This window comes from Halichoeres trimaculatus, unplaced genomic scaffold, assembly GCF_033239565.1.
Source record: "Halichoeres trimaculatus isolate MK-OKI-2021-1 unplaced genomic scaffold, fHalTri1.1 fHalTri1_scaffold_11, whole genome shotgun sequence".
In the NCBI taxonomy this organism is placed as follows: Eukaryota; Metazoa; Chordata; class Actinopteri; order Labriformes; family Labridae; genus Halichoeres; species Halichoeres trimaculatus.
Window position 1 is genome coordinate 3332378 of NW_027437189.1, and position 5954 is coordinate 3338331.

The following is a 5954-nucleotide window of genomic DNA, read 5'->3' on the forward strand; positions in this document are numbered from 1 at the left end:
CTTGGTGAGGTTGGAGTTGGTAGATGAGCTCTGGTAGGACAGAACCAGGATTCACTAACGTTACACGTTACAGACACGTCTCAGAGCACCGGGCTGTGAGGAGAGAGAAATATAGCAGCTGCTAAACTACGCTACAAACTGACAAAGTTAGCTTGTTGTCAGGTTTCAGAGCGTAGCTCTACCAACTGTTGATAAGTATCTTTTACAGAAGTTAGAGATTTCTGTGTTTCATATCTGTTTATTGATCAATCTGAAGAAAATATTTTAATGATCTCAGATTCTGTCTGATAGGCATGAGTTATCAAAATGAAAACAAACACAGTTTGATGAAGTCAACCTGCTGACAGGACGACTGGGTCACTACCAGAGGAAGGAAAACAAACACCAGAGAGAGGTGATGACATCATCAGTGATGTCACAGCCATCCAGGAAATCTTCAGGCTGAGTCAGCGTTCTTGTTGGAGCGATGAAGATGGGGATGACCACAGAGCGAAGAGCGATGGACAGATAGAGGAGGAGAAGGATGTCATCATCTCTGTGAGCTGTAAACAAAGTCAGCGCATCGTCAGGTTTCATGTCTGGATCTGCTCAAAGCTGCTCTCTTCATCAGACTCTCACTCTGAGGAGAATTCACCGCACAGATTGAATCATGGGTCATGACTAAAGATCGGGATGGAGTTTGAAATCGCTCTGGAAAGAAACCAGCTCAGACTTTGGAGGATGAGATCATGACTTCATTAGAATACAGTAACTTCAATCATTAAGTTTTGTTATTATGAGGGAAAAAGGCAGAGAGTATTATATATCTTTAATATCTGACCAGCCCAGGAATATGTCAGACTCATGGTTTCACAGCTCGTCTCTACTGAGCATGTGCAGAAGACTCCACGGAAACATTTCCTCTGTTTGTTCCAGAGGAGACAAACTTCAGAGATTTCATCTTCATATCAAAATTTCTCTCCCTGTCTGCTCAACCTAAATTCTCCCACAATGCACTTCAGCTCCTCCTGCCAAACTGTTTTATCTTTAAATGTGTGTCAGGCTGTTCTCTCAGCCTCTGAGAGTGTGTGTGTGTGTGTGTGGCTTCAGTCTCACACTATCACACATACTTATCTATTCATCTTCTCTCAGTGTGTAACCTGATTTCTGTCTGTTTCAGTTTTTATAACAGTTGTTAAAGCTGCTCATTTTGGTCTCTTAAAGACAAAAACCTGAAGTGTCACAAAATATAAGCAGTGCTGAGGTGGTAAAATGTGCAGTTCCCTGTGTGTCCACTGGAGTCTGCCCCGAGCAGTGAGTCAGTCCCCATTGAGCTCCATGTTTGAAGCTAAAACACGAGCTAGAAACTAAAACACTAGCTAAAGGCTAAAACATAAGCTCATGGCTAAATAATGGGCTACAATTTAAAGCAAGAGCTAAAGGCTATAACATGAGCTAGAGGCTAAAAAACGAGCCAGAAGCTAAAACGCAGGGTAAAAGCTAGAAGCTGAAACACGAGCTAGAAGCTACAACATGAGCTAAAGGCTAAAACAATAGCTTAGCACATAAACTTGAGCTTAAAGATAAAAAAAAAAAAAACAAGTTTCTGGCTCAAACATGAGCTTAAGGCTAAAACATGAGCCAAAGGCTTAAACACAAGCTAGAAAATAAAACATTAGCTAAATGCTAAAACACCAGATAAAAGCTAAAACATAAGCTTAAGGTTGAAAAATGAGTTAGATACTAAAACACAAGCAAAAGCTAAAAGCTGAAACACAAGCTAAACGCTTAAACATGCTTTGGGCTAAAACAAGAGCTGTGCGCTACAACATGAGCTAAAGGCTTAAGCAAGAGCTAAAGGCTAAAATACTAGCTAAATGCTAAAAAACAAGCTTAAAGCTAAAACATGAGCTAGAAGCTAAAACACTAGCTAAAGGCTGAAACATAAGCTCCTGGCTCAAACATGGGCTCAAAGCAAGAGCCTAAGGCTTAAACATGAGCTTAAGGCTAAAACACGAGCTAGAAGCTAAAGCACCAGCTAAAGGCTAGCAAAGATGTTCCAAACATGTTACAATAAGCTATAGATCCTTGAGTTTCCACTAGGGTCTGCCCCCAGCAGTGAGTCAGTCCACATAGAGCTCCAAGTTAAAATAAATTAGGCTGTGTCCACTCCCATAAGGACTTGGGTTTGTAACTCTCTGGTTGTTGGTTCAAGTCCCAGCATTGACAAAGATTGGGAATTAGGCTAATAGCATTTCAAGCTGCCCTTGAGCAAGGTTCCATACCCCTGAAATGCTTAATGTTGTACGCTGCTTTGGACAAAAGTGTCTGTTAAGTGAAATTGTAAATTGCAAATAGTTCCTTGAGTGTCCACTAGGGTCTGTCTCCAGCAGTGAGTCAGTCCCCATAGAGCTCCATGTTAAAATAAACTGCAGTTCCCTGAGTGTCCACTAGAGTCTGTCACTGCTGTGTTTCGTGCTCTGAGTGAAAACAATCCTTCTGCCTCTGAAATCCAGCTTAGTGTGGATTAACACTGAAGTAAACAATAATACCACCAGTGTGTGTTTTTCTGTGTGTGTGTGTGTGTGTGTGTGTGTGTGGGTGTTTGTGTGTGGTTGAGGGAGGCGAAAAAGTTGCATTGTGGGATATAACAGGATGTGAGATTTCTCTCTGATCTACTCAGCAGCTGACACTGAACCTTTCTGCTTACGGTGACGTCCAATCAGAGCTCAGGTGTGTTTAACCTGGGAAACACTCCTCACCTGGACTCAGCCACACGTTACAGTAAACACATGAAATATGAATCCTGCTCCTGTAGCTGTGACTCAGAGCTGCTCTGTGGATGTTTACAGCTCAGGGGAGAGCTTATTGATCACTGAGAGAGTGTGTGTGTGTGTGTGTGTGTGTATGTGTGTGTGACGGGGACAGCCCTCTACAACTTGTTATTGAGCAGGTATTAAATCACTGATGACTCAGCAGATTTGTAAACATGACGGTGACCGTCTCATCAGGTTTATGTTAATGATTATAAATAAAGGATCATTCCACCCTGTTTTGTGTTTTTTTCAGCTGAGACCCGATATTAAAAAAAAAACAGTTTCTTCACACACACACTCACACACACACCTCTTCCGTGGATGAAACCTGGGTGAAAACATCTCAGAGTCGTGTTTTCTGCCTCAGAGAGCCTCTCCTCTGTCTCTTCCTCCTCCCTCCTTTCATCTTCATCCTTTCATCATCTTCTTCATGACGTGTGGGGCTGGACGTCCTGCTGAGTCTGCTCCTCTGTGCTTCTTTAATGAGCTGCTTACACACACACACACCCACACACTCTCACTCACACACAGAATCAGCATCATTAAAGCTACAGTGAACCCTGGGGCTGATTGAGACCTTTAACCCCTGAACTCCACTGTTAGTCAAGGAGAACTCATTTCAAACCGGCCAATCACACGACAGCACTGGAGAATTACCTGTGACATCATTGCTTCTTTTGAGTCTGAGTAGTATCGACCAATCAGGTGTTGCTGTAGAATTCCGCCTGTGATGTCAGAAATCTAGAATTCCGTTGAGTCAGAGATTAGACAGTCCATACAGAACAAAATATTTTATTCTTATCCTCATCATGTGTGTGTTTGTGTGTGTGTGAGTGTGTGTGTGTGTTTGTAGAAAAGCAGAGGATTCGTCTTTAAACATTTACACAAACGGAAACTAAAGTTATGTCCATAAAAAATAGCTTCTCTTTTCGAACGTCTCCAGTAAACGACACGTGGAACAACAAGAAGAGCTCTGTCTCAGAAAAATAAGAGCAGGCCCCGCCCCTTTACATCAATAAACCCTCGGCCAATCACAGCCGAGGAGGGGCAGGGGGCCACGCCGGATGTGACAGCGACGATAGGCCACGGGGAACATGTCGGGGCCGTCACACACGTACAGAATATATAGATTCAGGTTATATTCAATTATATACAGAAATATAGGAAACATGTTACAGTCACAGAGCTTCCTGTGTGATGTCATCCTGCTGCAAAGCATTGTGGGACATAAACTTGTGAAGACTGATGAGGCCATAAAACACCACATAGCCCAAAGAGTGTGTGCAGTCTGTAGTGAGAATCCTGATCTGACTAGTTCCAGGGGCACGGGACTGAGGTGTTTGGAGCCCTGATTCCACCAAGCGGTCCGGTTAGGATCAGCACAGTTTGGTACGGGTCAGATGGGGGAAAGCCTGACAATGTTTGTGTTTCCAACTGTGCCTCTTCTTGGTAGGCTGTGTATGTGCAAGTCATACAAGTACGCAAGCCTGGAAATGTGATGAAATGCGTATTGTACCTTACAACCGTTGAGTCTGGGAACTTTTAGTTCCTGGTATAAAAATCCCATGTGGCCCATTGTTTACATCCATGAATACCACTGGGTCCAAAGACCTGACTGAACTGAAGTGCTTGGTGGAAACGGGGCAATTGATGCGCTTCTAAAAGGATCCAAAACAATAAAAGGTACATAACTTACTTGAAAGGTGATCTGCGCAATGGTGCCAAGTGTGGTGTCTAGGATTTTTGCGCTGAAAATCATGTGCTCTTCCTGTTCCCATGATCACTTGCTTCACCTGCTCCCCCTTTTGTAGCTTTCAGCTGCTTGTTTACCCAAAGCACCCCCTTGTGGTGATTGTGCAAGCGACAAAAACAAAGCCTTAAACAACACAAGTAAACTGTCACAGGTGAATCTATAGCCTTGTTCCCACCAAGTGGTCCTGTACAGATCGGATCAGTGAAGCCTGGTTATGTTTGCATTTCCACGGCCAACCGTGCCCTTCTTTGTAAGCGGCTTGTAAGCCGAATGCTGATAGCCATGTCAGCTACGTAACAGCTATAGACTGTATAAAACATGGACGTAGCCTCGCCGTCGTCACCCGTCTGTTTCTGAAACGGAAAATGAAGCAGATCGGCTATAGCGGCCAAATTGGTAGTGGCAAAGGCTTCGCCTACAGCCATAGGGCGCCGGTCGTCACGTGACCCTCAGCTGTGCCTCTTATTGGGGGAGCTCGCGATCTTGATATCCTCCAAACGGCCGAGGTAGAAAAAAGTGCACCCCCGTACGGTGTGTGCCGGTAGTAAAAATAGCGACTCAGACAGGAGAAGATTTTTGAACCAGGCTGTAAATAGGTTAATTTCTGCTTTGAAAACAGCTTTTTTTGGCTTGGTGTGTTTGTGACTTCTGCTACTCGTACACTCGAGAAACAGCAGATTTTAGCACTTCAGCATTGTCTCAAATTCTTAGACCGGAGGTTGCCGCTTGGTAACAGCATAGCATAGCAGCATGGCACAATGTACCGCACTTATAAATGAAAGGAAGAAGAAAAACATGATACAGTAAACAAAGAGCAACGATGGAAGACATGCAGCAATTCGTCTTTTTTGCGATTGGCATGTGGCTCTTTGTTACAAAGAACAATCAAGCTTTGTTTCAGAGAAGTGCCACCATGAGAAATACAGCAGCCACTGTCGCACAGGAAGTGGTGATTCTTTCAACCAATCAAAGGACTGCATGATTCTAGTTCCAACTTCTGGGGTAGGGTACCAAAAAGTGGGACTGTACGGGTTGGTAATTTGAAGACCTGTCCCAATTTTGGTTAAAGGAAACGTCACAAAATGTGTACCGTACCAAGACGAACCGAACTAAACCGCTTGGTGGAAACGGGGGTTTGTGGACCATGATCCTTGGGTTGATGCAGACTTCAGGAGGGGATCCTGATTCTTTAAGTGTTTCAGATGAAGTCTGAAGGAAAGACGAAGGAGCTCAGCTCACTGAAGTGTGCTCTGAGTTATTCCTGGATAGAAAGGTGACGCCTCTCGTGAACAGCAGCGTGTTTGTGGAGTAGATCACACCTCACAGAGGGAAACAGGTTTAACAAAGCAGATCAAGGGTGTGAACGTCTCCACACTTTGGGCCGTGTCATTTCATCATCATCATCA